General features: G+C 43.4%; 1 protein-coding gene across 1 annotated transcript in view; it reads left to right on the forward strand.

The window, feature by feature from the left end:
- Nucleotides 1-10,359: 10,359 nt before the first annotated feature.
- Nucleotides 10,360-13,630, forward strand: part of LOC121592071 (protein windpipe) — a 46,072-nt gene continuing 42,801 nt past the window's right edge. Inside the window, exon 1 of the mRNA XM_041913338.1 lies at nucleotides 10,360-10,565. The gene's annotated coding sequence lies outside the window, so the exon portion shown is untranslated. The remainder of the gene's footprint in view (nucleotides 10,566-13,630) is intronic.

Consider the following 13,630-nt stretch of genomic DNA (forward strand, 5'->3'; position numbering starts at 1 on the left):
TCATCGAACTATTACAAACCTGAAACAGATCAACAACTCATGCCAGTTCTGACTGATCTACAACCAATTTCGGTCTAGGAACAAATTCCGATCATAAACCGATATACCATCCGATCCTGCAATTGATCCTTAACCCGCACTAACGCTGGAATTAACCCTTTACTCAATTCTGTTCCTGAATTAGCGTAGCCACAAACTATATACAATTTCAGTTTGATATTTAATTGTAAATTTACACTCCTTTTTTTAAATTATTTTATGCTTTACAGCTCCACCACCGCCGGTAAGGGTGAAACGCTTAAATTCAAACGAAAAGCTCGCTTTTATGCTGCGCCACGAAGCTTTGTGAAATATTTCATGCATTCGAAATATTTCAAAACCGGTTCACAACCAGTGAGACGTTCTTTGGCGAGAAATATGGTCCGTTTCTCACTGATATTTTTTGAATCCTCAATCAATGCAAAAGAAAAAGCAAAGAAACACAATTAATTTATTTCAATTCCCTCACATGATTGCTTGTGTCTTCTTTTGTTTTTATTTTTCCTTCCCTTCCATTTCCACGCGAAGTGTCAAAAACGTATAAAAAGAATCCTGGCAAGAACCTTTATGGAAACAACTTGTCATCATTATGCAGTTCGAGAAAAAAAAAACAACACTCACACACACTCGCTATTCTAGATTCTGACCAGCAAGACCAACAAGAACTTCTTTCTTTTCGATTCGTTGTGTCGCAAAAGCCGCTGCTGAAGGTATTTCCATTTCTGGATCGCAGCAGCACACCTTCGACAGTTCCCTTGATCGTTCCGAATGCACTGGTAGCATCACGCGAATGCATCAGACGTAAGGAGTGGACCAGTGCTGGGACAGCTGCACAGTGTTGCAGCACCGAGGTGGTCACAACGATGCGACAAGTCGGCAATGTCCATTTATGGTAGAACAATGTGCAACCAGAATATGCGTTGGTTAGATCGTTTCTTTTTGGGGCGTGTGTGTGTGTGTGTGTGATCTGATCGACAAAATCGAAAGTTCTGCGCTTGTGATTTGCCGAAAATCGAGATTCAAATGGTGAAGGTAGCAAAGGAAAATCCTGCTAATGGTACAGTGTATGCACAACAATGCACTTATGCACAATGCACGTTGCACGTACATTTACATCTTTACCTGAATTGAAGCTGAAAAAAAAAACAAAAGTTGAACGGTCCAACCAAATGAGCGATTCTGCAGTCGATCCGTTTGAGCCTTGCCAGAGACTGACAGTATGCAAATCGGATTTGATTTGCTGATGATTCCCGGGGCGCATTCGTTGGCGCTTCACGTGGATTTGTGGGGAACCTCCCGTGCTGGGGCAGCGTTTGCATGTGTCGGGATGGGATTTTCACCGGCCTACCTACTCTAGGCTGATTAGTTGGCAGAATTATACAATCAGTCACTGGTTGAGGGGGGAAGAAAAATCGTTACTATTGTAAAACAAAGCGAGGAAGCGAGTTGGTATTTCATTACAATAATTTATAGGGAATGGGTTAGTAGCAGATGGTATGAAAAATGTTGACTTAACATTAATTCTGGTCTATTTCAATCATTAATTATGCTCAAAATGTGTTGAAATGATTTACAGCGCTCCCCGCCTTTTTATGTTGGAGTTGTAGGCTGATTAGTTTACAGCAAATATCCTTCAAATGCAACTACTATTTTGCAGCATTTCACGCTTTGTGTTTGCATTGTTTTTCACTAGAATTAATTTCAAATCATTGATGTTGAAATTCATTTGAAATGGTCCATATATCATGCTATCGAACTAATGCTTCAAAGAAGTGAACACATGCGGGTTGAATTATGTATTAAATTCAATTGATCGTCTTGTAGAATCCTCTCTACAAAGCATTCCACTCTAATATTGTATCGTCTTTCAAGTCATTCCAGCACGATGTACTGTAAATTCCATCGAAACTTAATAACGCCCCAAGCAAGGTATACCCAGAACCGGTCGAAGGCTTTAGATGTCATTGTTCAAATTAATTTGATTACAAAATAATTCCTATTACACCACACACACACGACAACCGTCTCGCAAACTAACGACGACCACGGCCACATACATCATGGCGGTGCAGGTCGGATTACGCATCGATATCTCACTTTGCACCGTGCTAAAAGCGAAACAGAATACAACGCAGAATGCATTTTATGACGCTTTCCATTTGTGTGTTGATCTTTTGTTTGCCGCTTCGTTTTTGTTACTGGAAAACTGTATATCACTACTCAATTTTCCAATTTTCTCCCTACCCGTAGCAGGTGGAATGATGAAAAAAACAGTCACAGAACAACCACTGTGCAAAATCAATAAAACTATTTCCCATGTGTCCGGATGGGTTTTTTTTGGTGTGCTGTGTCTCTCTTCATTCGCTCTACTATTTCTCCACCTACACGATCCGATGCAATTTTGTACAACACGGGCACCCGGCTTATGCAATTGGACTGCGCCAGTGCTTTGGTGTACTTTGTTGTTGAAGTGTGACGGTTGCCTACAGGTAGAACGTTAGGTAGAGTTTTCCCCCGTACACTGGGCCCTGGCCAGTTCGCATGTTGTGTTTTGTTGTTTCCTTTTTTTGTATTATTTACACACCCGTTTTCCAGCTCGGAAATCCGATACGCAGAATTCGATTATGAAAGTTCGACTTCCTCCACCTTATCTCGCTTACCGCATCGTCTTTCCGGTCTAGATTTTGGCCAAAACGGAAAAAGGAAGGACACACAACAAACGATTCCGCGCACAGGTTTGGCTGGAGGGAAAATGGCCATGTGGAGTTTTCCCCGTCGAAACAAATCGTTCAAGGTTTCTGCACTAACCCACACAAACACACATACATGCACACATTCCTAACGCCAAATCAGTGTGTGGAGCAGGGCGCTCGGGCTGGGGTGAATGTTCATGCGCTAATTGCATTTAAGAATCCTGCACTGCACCACCACTCCCCCAGTTTACACATGCCCGGACGGTACGGTCTCAAGGTCTTACGGCATTGTTTGGGTGTGTGTGTGTGTGAGCGGGGTGGTTTTGGTGCATTACAGCGCCACGTCTGATAGTGGCCAAAACCGTGCCCCTCCAGTCTGGTCCCAGGTGGATTATTGACCGTTATCGCGCGGTGCTCAGAGAGGATTATGGTGGTTGTGATTAAAAATAAAATCAAACACTGCATTGCATTATTTGCTAGCGACCGTTGGTGGTCTCCCCAACACTAAAAAGCATACAAAAAGTAGGCACGAAATTACTAACCTACACAACGAATTGGAAACAGGCGCTTGATTCAGTGGATGGAGCCGAAAATAAATTGTGCAACACTGGCACGTTTTTCGTTTCGGCCGGCGTTCATTTAGTTCTTCTACTTTGGCTAGTAAGCGTTTGGTGTTTGTGTGTGTTTTTTTTGTTGTGCTTCCATTTTAGGACAACGATGTGCCATGATTTTTAGTGTTCTGTTGTTGCAAAAAGATGGGTTGACGGGTGCTTCCTTTCTTTTTGTTATTTTTCCCCCCTCGCACTTCCGAAGCGTAGTTAAGAACGATTATTATTCACGCGTACGTTCTCCTTACGTCACCTGCTTAAGTTTCGGCGCGGGGACAAGGCATGGGGTATCCGCGTGAAACGTTTCGTTGGCGTAGACAACGCTACCAGTACCTCCCAAAAAAGTGGGCTGACTGGCGTTTGAATTTCCGTCCCTCTTTTTGCTTGCCCAATTCCGTTTTCGAACTGATCGTGTGGGGCTCCCGGGGAGGCACGGAACAGCTCAGTCGATATTAATATTTCAACACCCGAATGCACTCACCGTCCGGCGGCCGGAAGGGAATACGAAATGAAGAAAACAGTGCTCTGCTGCACTGGTTTTGTTTTCGAGGCGAAGAGGACATGCGTCGAACGATTCAAATGCGTCGGTTTGGTTGGAGCGAACTGGAAATATTGGATCTCTTTTTTCTTCTTTCGGTTAGAATTTAAATTGCATCAAAGCAAATGGAGAAACAAATGAAATGAGAAGGAGAAGCATGCAATCGAATGGGGGTTGGCATAATCGATGAAAATGATCGTAAAAATTATAACCACACAATCGTGTGCTTTCCTTAGTTGGGGGAGCGTCTAATTGCCGAATGGTAAGGAACAAAGCTTGCCTTCGGTACGGTGGTCTATTCTGGAACGGGGTTTTGAACCATTAGAACTGTGAAAGCTTTTGCTTCACTATTCTTCCAATGTCTGGTAGCACGTGCTGTCGTTTCCATTCCACTCCGTCACGGCAGGCATTGGGATCGCTTTCAAAGCACACCCTCTACGTTGGTAGGTTTCGGCATGATCCTAGCTTCAGATCGAAGCATCGGGGGAGCGAAAACAACAAAAAACGAAATCGAAATGGAATGGTAATTACAAATGATGCGTGCTAAAGTGATCTATTTCTGTTGGGGTTTTTCATATTTCTCGTTTTGGTGCGTCCCGCCCGAGCTTTGGGACCTACCGCATTCCATTGTGGTTGAGTGTGGTTTGGAGGAAATTGTAGTCGAAAGAGAGCGTTCGGTATGTGGAGCATAAAGGTGAATAATTAAGTACACGTGTTGCGGGAAGCGAGCAGCAAAGAGAATGAATAATGTCAGAAGTAGATTGAGCAAAAATTACAGGCAATATACTGTCGCTTTTTTTATTGGTACAGATGCATATAAATAATGTATATTGGCAAAGAATGCCTTAAAGACTAGCTCATTTCAGCATATTTTTAAAAAGGGATACATTTACTGATCATTAAGAAAGATTTGTTGTGCAAATTGCATACATTTTTGCCATTTAAACGCAACCTTCGCATAAAATAAATCGTTTTGCTTAAAGTAAATCTAATTCATGGAGCAAAATAATCTCTCCTTGTTATTGTGGAATTGTAACAAAAATTGCATACTTTAAGGCTGTTATAGCAACGATTTTCGAGTACAGGTGTCCCCCGAGATACGACTGTATTTGGGACCGAAAAAATGTCCCAAAGCAAGGCGTAAGTCGAAAAAGACGTATGTTGAATATTTATGAATATAAAGTTTATAACCGAAGTTGAAGAGTTGGACTCTATGATATCGTGTATTTTATTCAAAATAATGTTCGATAATGTAATAATTATATTTTAGAAGCCGTACAGTATACATATATTCAAGATCGGGTAGTTGTGGAATCTTTGGAAATGTGTGTATAACGGTTATCAGCCCAGAAATTCAAAAAATACATCAATTTCTTGTCAATGACAACTTTTAACTGTCAAAATCAAAATCGTCGTATCTGCGAATCGTCGTAACTCGAGGGGGTCGTAACTCGGGGGACGCCTGTAGTTTGTACTTTTAGAATTTTTTAGTACATTCTTATATTGAACACTCATTGTTACTAAAAAAACTTATTTCCTATTACTCATACTTACTTACTTGTAGTAATTATATTATTTTATTGACTTTATCTTAAATTAATCAAACAATGTAGTTTGTCAATAATTAAAAACAAAACATCTAACACTCACTAGACGGTCAGTTTAGCAGCACACAGAACAAACAGAATATGTTGACAGTTTCTTGTGAACCTCGCGATGCAAATTACCGGGAAAAGCTTTCCAGTAAATCACGAGTTCGTTCAACCCCGTACAAACTTCAAACACCTTCTGCTTCATTGAAATCCCCGTCAGCAAACGGCCCTCCCGTCACTATCTGTTTAGTCATTCTGGTAGCGTCGAAAAGTTTGCCCAAGAGCAGCACCAGCAGCCCAGCAGTTCGACTGGTCGCCGCGGAAATGATGTGTTCCTGTGTACTCGAGAGCGGCGGGGTGGACGCTTTCCCGACCATAGATTTATGGCGTCTGATAAATGGGCGGACGGGATACGGTGGCCCATGGGGGATGCCCTATCAGCTGATTCTTTCTGTTTTTTTTCGCTTCTATTTAACTTTCAAGACTGACGGAGTAGAAGCTACAAAAGAAGAGGAAAAAGAATAAAACATTTACACGGAAAAGGAGTTCCGATGCTACACATCCCAAGATGCGTTATCGTGCACCGTGTGCATTACCAAGGTTTTTATCGTTGTTCCGTTTAGCATAAGAATGCGAAGCATAATATTTTTCTTAAATTTTCTTTAACAGTCAGTTATGCCGCGTTCCCAGAATGAAAAGCATTTGTGAGGCGCTTATTTGTTTGCCCTGCCCTATCTAAAACGAAACATTTCTCATCGAGATTGTCACGTGCACGTGGCTCCGAAGCGAACCATTTAACAAATATTCATATCTGAACCCTTTTCTGGTGGAAAGAACATCATTGCTATATTCTGAGCGTCTTTTCCTTTTGGCATTGTACGGTGCACGGAACATCGCCTGCTCCAAACGATGACGTGTGAAAATACGGTAAACGGGTGGACAAAAAAAACAACCGTGTTACTTCATTTTCATACGCTCACTTTGGAAAAACAATCAATCAAATGGTTCGTTAAATTGTTCGTTGCCTTTAGGGGAAGGTTTCGACAGTTTGACAAAACAGCAAGACATAGACACCGTACGAAAGCGACCATTGACAACAGCGAAAGACCAAAACGGGCACTTCAGGACACATTTAAAGCACCTGTCTGCGTGCATACAGGTTCCTGCCTTGGCCCTTTTACTGAAAACTTACCACATGCCACCCGGACGAACTCCTGCGCCGCCCGTAAAACTCGCCCCAACCAACAAATGAAATCGGAATGACACTTGTGACACGGCAGCACTGAGGAACCAGGCAGAAAGTGCTCCCTAACCCTGCAACCTGCAAACAATAGTTATTCCCGCTCTTTTTCGGTTCGCAAAAATCCCTACGCAATGGAAAGAACGCACAAAACAGGTTGATCTGGAGTTGTCGCTGTTGTTGGTCCAGTTGCGTCTTGCGCCACGCCTTTTACACGTGCTCCATCTTCTGCGGGCACTTATTGTTGTTGCTATGGAGTGTTTTTTTTATTTATTCAATTCAAACGCTTACACAGAACCTCTTGTAATACACGCGCAGCAAACAAAATAAAGCAATAAAGCTGCTCGGGCCAAAGGATGCAGCATTCAAAGAGGAAGATGCACCGACGATGCGAACTATTTTAATGATAGCTCGTGTTGCGCTGTACCGCCGTTCTTAGGTGTGCTGGCAGCTGTTTAGACCTGGACGGCACAACGCACAGGAGAGTGCATTTTTCCGTGGAAAAGCGCTTAAAGTAAGAAGCCGGCCGGTTAAAGACGCGCGCGTGTGTGTGTGCTATCCCATGCCGTGTGTCGCCAGCACTTGGTAATGAGTTTGTGGATGGCCTTAAACATGCACGACCGTTCGCTTGTTTGGAAATGACAAATGAATGTTTTATTAGACGCTTGCCGGGGAAGTAGAAAGGGGGGTTGGGTGGATTTTTTTTAAATTTAATTTTTATTGCTTGTAGCCTCTACACGGCAAAGGGCCAGCAAGGTTATTTGGAAATGGGGTTTTCGAGTATTTTGTTGCTACCCTACATGGGGTTATTTGCCTTGGCTGTGATAATTTAAATTCAGTTACAAAAGGGAGTGTATTTGAAGCCAATAAAAAAAAGGATTCTTATTTGGCAAAAGCTCAAACATTAAAATGAAATAATTAATTTAAATCGCCCTAACTTATACAAACGCACAACGAGGCAAGCAAGAAGCTGGCACCATATTTTCTTTAAAATTGTTAAAGTTCTAATGTTCCCGTACGAGCATAAACTTGTAGGGTTAAGTGAAGCTGTGGTTAAAAGTCATTCTGCTAACTCCCAAAACTATTAACTGCAGCGAACCTCGTCCACCGTGCCAGTAAGAACCGGTGGAAAAGAAAACTGGGTCGGAAAAGTTCACCCGAGCCCAATGGCACTGCAGGTGTGTTCGTGGAAAACGAGTTTGTTGTTTCGGAAAAGCGTATGATAGACCCGTGAGGCGGTAAGTGAGGAACCCTTTTTGGGGTAGGACCCGACGAGTTGTGTATCCTTTGTTTTCTCTCTCTCTCTTCTTACGCCCTACTAAATATTTTGTGTGTTCACCCTCTTCGTCAGTGTGTGTGTTGTCTGCTTCGCTGCACACTGTGAAGGCAGTTGTTTTATTCTTTTTTATTGTTAGCTGATGGCACTACTCTTGTTATGCTGTTTTCATTTATCTACTGACATCCTGTGACCCACTAATGTACAAATTCGTGGATTACTTTTTGTTTCTGCCGTGCAAAACATCGCTGCCTCGCTGTTGTTGATTTTTATTTCCACCTGTGCCAATGAACCTTCCTCCTTCGCCACGGCCCTTTTGTGCCATCCCATTGCAGCCTATTGCGGCAAACGGCAACGGTGGGCGGTAGGCGTTGCAAATGTATGTTTGCTCTGGGTGTTTGTGGGAGGAAGGGCGGCTTGCTACAGTACAGTACACCATCAGCGCAGGTGGGTTTGCACGGGCGAAAGGGCTAAGGGCTTGAGGGCGCCAATCAAATAGACGCCCGCGGTGCAGACTGCAGTGGAGGCGGCCTACGTACACGCGAAGGCCTCCCGAAAGATAGCGTGATGATCATGACGACGATGATGATGATGATGATGTGAGAAGCCACAAGGTTTCCCCTTTTTCCATCGCAGTGAGCTCTTTATAGCCTGCAGCCTTCACCCGTCTGGTGTGAGGAAATTGGATCGCAAAATAAAAAAGAACCCTAACACACACACAAAACGAATGTTCATAAAAAATTGCCTCCCCTCGCGGTACGTGTGAGTCAATCGAGATTTCCTCCCAAGGGTGGGCAATGAGCTCATACCGTCGGACGATCGCATGAAGACACAAACCAAAAACAAAAAAAAAAAAACAACCGCGAAACCTGCTCTGTCTGGTGGGTTTGCTGACCACTTGTTTCTCCCCTCCCCTTACGAATTTCTCCCACTCCACAAGACCGGTCAAGGGGCTAACTGAAAAAAGGGTCGTAAAGAGAGAAATTAAACCAAAAAAAAAAAGGTAAACCAGAGCAAAAAGTGAGCCCAGCGGGAGGGAGTATGTAAAGGAAAACGAAAGCTACCTGTCTGCAAGAGGTGAATAGACGTGAAAGAGAACATAAGCCCCGAGATGAAGAACGCTGAACACACCTGAACGCTGAACTGCTAGGAAGGGAAAGAAAGCGGCTACCACGGTCGAAACATAACTATCTCCAATTGGGCTAGAATGACAGCGACGATGCCCTTACAAACAGGGGATGGAATTTCCCCCCCTCCACCACCACATTACCTTCGCCACGCCGTCACTCTTTTTCCGGGGGCATATCCTTCCAGTCTGGCTGTCTGGCAGGCTGGTCTGGTTGCATCGGCGGCATCGGGAGACGTTCGCAGTCAGCCGATCACGAGTCGAAATTCGAAGTGCAACTGCTCCCACACACTCGCTCTCATACACTGTCGCTCTTTCTCTCTCGTAAGTTCATTCATTAAAGAGAGGAAAACAAAAGAGAGGGTGTATAGGGTGAATCATTAAGTTGGGAGGCATTTTTTGTCCATCCTTTAATTGATGCTTTTGTTTTTAAAGGGTTGGCAATTGATTGACAGGATTAAATTATTTATTATCTTATTTTTAGTGATCTATACTGTAGATGGCTGAAGAAAATTTAGATGCTTTGTTTAGTTCTGAGACATGTTTTAATAAAACGTATCATTTCGGTCTTTTGTTAAAAAAAGAGCTGAAAATAAATCTGTTGCATTAAGATTATTTAACCATAGCAAACGTGTACTGAATGTAGACAGATGTCATTTTAGTATGTCACCGCTGAGAAAGGTCACAGTATATACCATGCTGTTAGACGATACTTCAGCATCTACCGTTGTCTCGTTCTATTGTGTCATTTATAGATCATACAGAGATCAACTTATTTTGTTGAACATATAGGTGCACAAATGTTGATGTCTTGAGTCTAGATGACTGAATAGATTGAAACGAAGGTGAAAATGTTTTCAGCAGCAAGAGGCATAAAGCACTAAAAATACTGTATAGTAAAGTCATGTTTTAAGAATGAGAGTTTAATATAAGAGCTGGAATAGTGAATTTTAGAACAAAAAAGGTTACTGTTAAACCCATTCCAGTATATATTTATATTAGCAAATGAATTAAAGTAACTTGGAGAAAATAAAATCCTAGTTGATAGTTCATCAATAACAAGTTCACATCAAATACTATTTTAAAATACCTTCCACATACTTTCGCCAAAAGCCAAAAGCCAACAGCCAACCGCGTTTAAGCAACCGCTTGCGCGCTGCGCCAAACTTTCGGTCGCACCCAATCCGTCACACGTTTCGGGTTGGTTCTCGAAAGCTTCCCGCGTGGAAACACAGTCAGCAGAAAAACTAGTGTGCATACGGACGGCGAACGGAGCGGTTGTTTGTCTGGTGACGCTTGGCGGCTACGTTCGGTGCTGGTCGAGAGCAACAACTTGTTGTTGGTGTCGAGAGTTTCGTACCCGTGCTCGGGAAGGAAACCACCCAAGAAAGCATAGTCGTGCAAAGCAATTACCAATTACACGTACACGCACGGCGCGGGATGGTTTCGTAGGGTAATACCGTGGTGCCTTCATGGTGTTTTTTTTGCGTAAATAATTTACACAGTGTTTCCGTTGGTCGAATTCGGTCGATGCGTGTTTGTTTTATTCATAGTTTTCGGGTGTTTTTGTAGCGAAAAAAGCCCTCAAGCATAAGGGATGTTGTGCGGGACAAGTGGACGGAAGCGAACTGAACAAAAACAAATATATTAACCTCGTGGCGTGTCTATATCCGTACGTGTGCTGCTAACCGCTCTATTGTCTCAATGTTTGTGGCCGTGTCTGTATTTTTGTGTTATAAATTTTATTTCCCACCCTTTAAGGTACAGTGCGGGTCTACGTGGCGTGACCCATACCCATGCGTGTGAATAAAGGGCCAGCCGGAAGACGAAACCTTCCAAAATAAGACAAAACTTAACTACCATCGTGAGCTTTTTGTATAATTTTGGAAAGACACAAAACTAAAGATCATCTACGATCGTCGGTCCGCAGACGGCTAATTTTGCCGTACACGTGGGACAGAATAAATGAATAAATCTTGTTTTTCGCATCCACCGTGATCGTCGTCGAGCGCGGATTGTTTTGTGCTGCTCTTCTATTTCGTTAATGATCGTGACCTTCACAGTGAGGATCGTTGCCTCACAAGCACATTGGCCCATGGTTGCGGTGACATTTTTTTACCCAACCCAAACCATTTAGGAGCAGGATTTGAGGGGAGTGTAAATATCACTTTTCTTTTCATCTAGCGCTGCCAACAACGCAACAGCTCGTGTGGTTGTTGTGATCAGTTGTGGTCATAACTGTGCGCAATAGAATGGATTCGAGTGTATTTGGCAGCGTGCAGCTGTTGTTGTTTTTTAAAATTCATCCATCAATAAAATTTGATTGGATTCTTAATTTGGAAAATATTTAATAAAATTTAAAAAAAATGAAAGAATAATGTTAGTAGAAAAATCACTCTAAAAATTATTTACAAAAAACGACACGACAGCCAAATTAAAGCCAAAATTTAACCTCGTAATCGAGCATACAGAAAAAAACGAAAAACATGTAAATTCCATGTAGCGTGCAAATTGAATGCGCGCCGAATTTCATCACTTTATCCCAACGGTTTCCACGAATTTCTCGCTTTGGTCGGTTCGGGTTGGAAAATGAATTTTCCCAGCATCCGATTGGGCCGGACCGATTCGGGGCACGGTTGTGGATTAATATGATAAACAAAAGAGCGAAGTGTTGCGGTTTTTTTGTGTTGCTGTTGTAGGCTATTCGAATGTGCTGTTGGTGGTGGTGCTGCTGCTGTTTTTCTTTTGGTGCAGTATCTGCGAATCTTCTCTTGTGGCACGGTTTCCACCAGGCATTCCGGGGAGCAGCACCGTGGTCTCGCAAACCGCAAATAGTGAGTGTGTCTTCATGTGTCTGTGGCCAGGCGGCGGTGGTGTGTTTATTCTAGTTCTGCAATGAGTGGGTGGATTGTGTGTGTGTGCATTTTTTTTGCTCCTTGTGTGTTTTGTGTGTCCGTCTGGGTGTCTGATGTCCTCGAAAAAACTAACAGATGGTGATGAGAAAATTCAGGTGAAAAAACGCATACACACGTTGCGCTTGTGCAAAATGCTTCCCCAGAGATAGAATCGGGGCTTTGGGGTGGAACGGGGTTTGCCAAACAAACATTTTCGGGAAGTTGGCGAATGAGTTTCTCAAATCTCGTTGCAATTTTTTGCGGGGCACAGAAGTGGAAAATGATCAAATACAACAACAAAAAAAAAAACGCTCACATTTCCCCCAGCAACACGCGCTCGTGTACTGCCCAAACCAAGGGGGTAGCCGAAACGGCGGACATCAAGGAATGTGTGAGATTCGCGAAAATTGGGTAGTAGAAGAAAAAAAACATCAACCCATGCCCACAAACCGGTGGCGGTAAAAATAGTGGCCAACACAGAGAGTGAATTATGGTGAGGTGAATTTTTCAATCTGTTTTTGTTGCTGTGGTTTTGTTGGTTTTGTTTGTTTATTTGTGCTGTTTGACTCGATACGTGGGATGCGTGGGAAGAGAGGGCCAGCAAAAAGAAGGCAGCATCGAGCGAAAAAGGGTAACGAGCGTGTGAAAAATTGACCGGAGAAATTGGGAAAACATAAATTGGCTCCTGATACAGCCACGGAAGGACAGCAAACAGAGCAACGCAACCTGAGGCAAACACGAACTTCAGCGCCAGCAGCGAAGGGTACACTGGTACTGATACAACAGAGTTCTAGTACAAGTCACACCCAAACACACATACGTAGACATCTCGTTGACAAATTGAAGGTGAGAGATGAAAATGTAGCTGCTGCGTGTTATGCTGCGTTCTACGGCCAACGGTGACCGACGACCGAACGGAAGCGGCATGTTTGTGTCTTCTGTTCGACCCCGTTTTTTGCCCATAACGGAAGCAAGTAACCGTGCAACGGATGGACGGATAAGCACCACTGATGCCAGTACCCTCCATCGGTACCGGTAACAACCAGACGGATCTGTGTGTATGTGTGTGTATGAGCGCCAGCAGGAACGCAGGAACGGTACCGATCGGCCACCAAAGGCATAGGTGAATATTTAATTATAGTTGTTTATTTTTACTCACTTCGCGTTTTACGTCCACCCAAGCGTTAAGGAGGGGAGGGAGGGGATGGAATTTGTACAGCGGGGTAAGCGGGTGAGTGGTGACACGCACGCATTACTTCGCGGAGCTAGACGGGGTGGATGCTACGCACTCTCGCTCACATGTTTCGGCTTGTATGGGCTGGTCTTCCCAGCCGAGACCTAGACGACTGGCAGTAATGTCCGAATGTTGCAAACAGAGGGAAACTCCCTCTTTTGAAGGCCGACATTGATACAGGGCGGGAGGGGTGGTGAGAAAAATGGAAGAAGGGCTTTTTATGTAGTGAACCTCGCGTCGATACTGAAAACTCGATACAAGGAATTTTAAATTAGTCTAACATTGTTACTTCATTATTTGTTAGAAGTGGAGTTAGATAGTCATAGTGTACATTGAGATGTGTTCCGCTTGAAACGGCAATATTACATCATACGTAGGCTGACAACTGCA

The sequence above is a fragment of the Anopheles merus genome, chromosome 2L (genome assembly GCF_017562075.2).
Source record: "Anopheles merus strain MAF chromosome 2L, AmerM5.1, whole genome shotgun sequence".
NCBI lineage: Eukaryota > Metazoa > Arthropoda > Insecta > Diptera > Culicidae > Anopheles > Anopheles merus.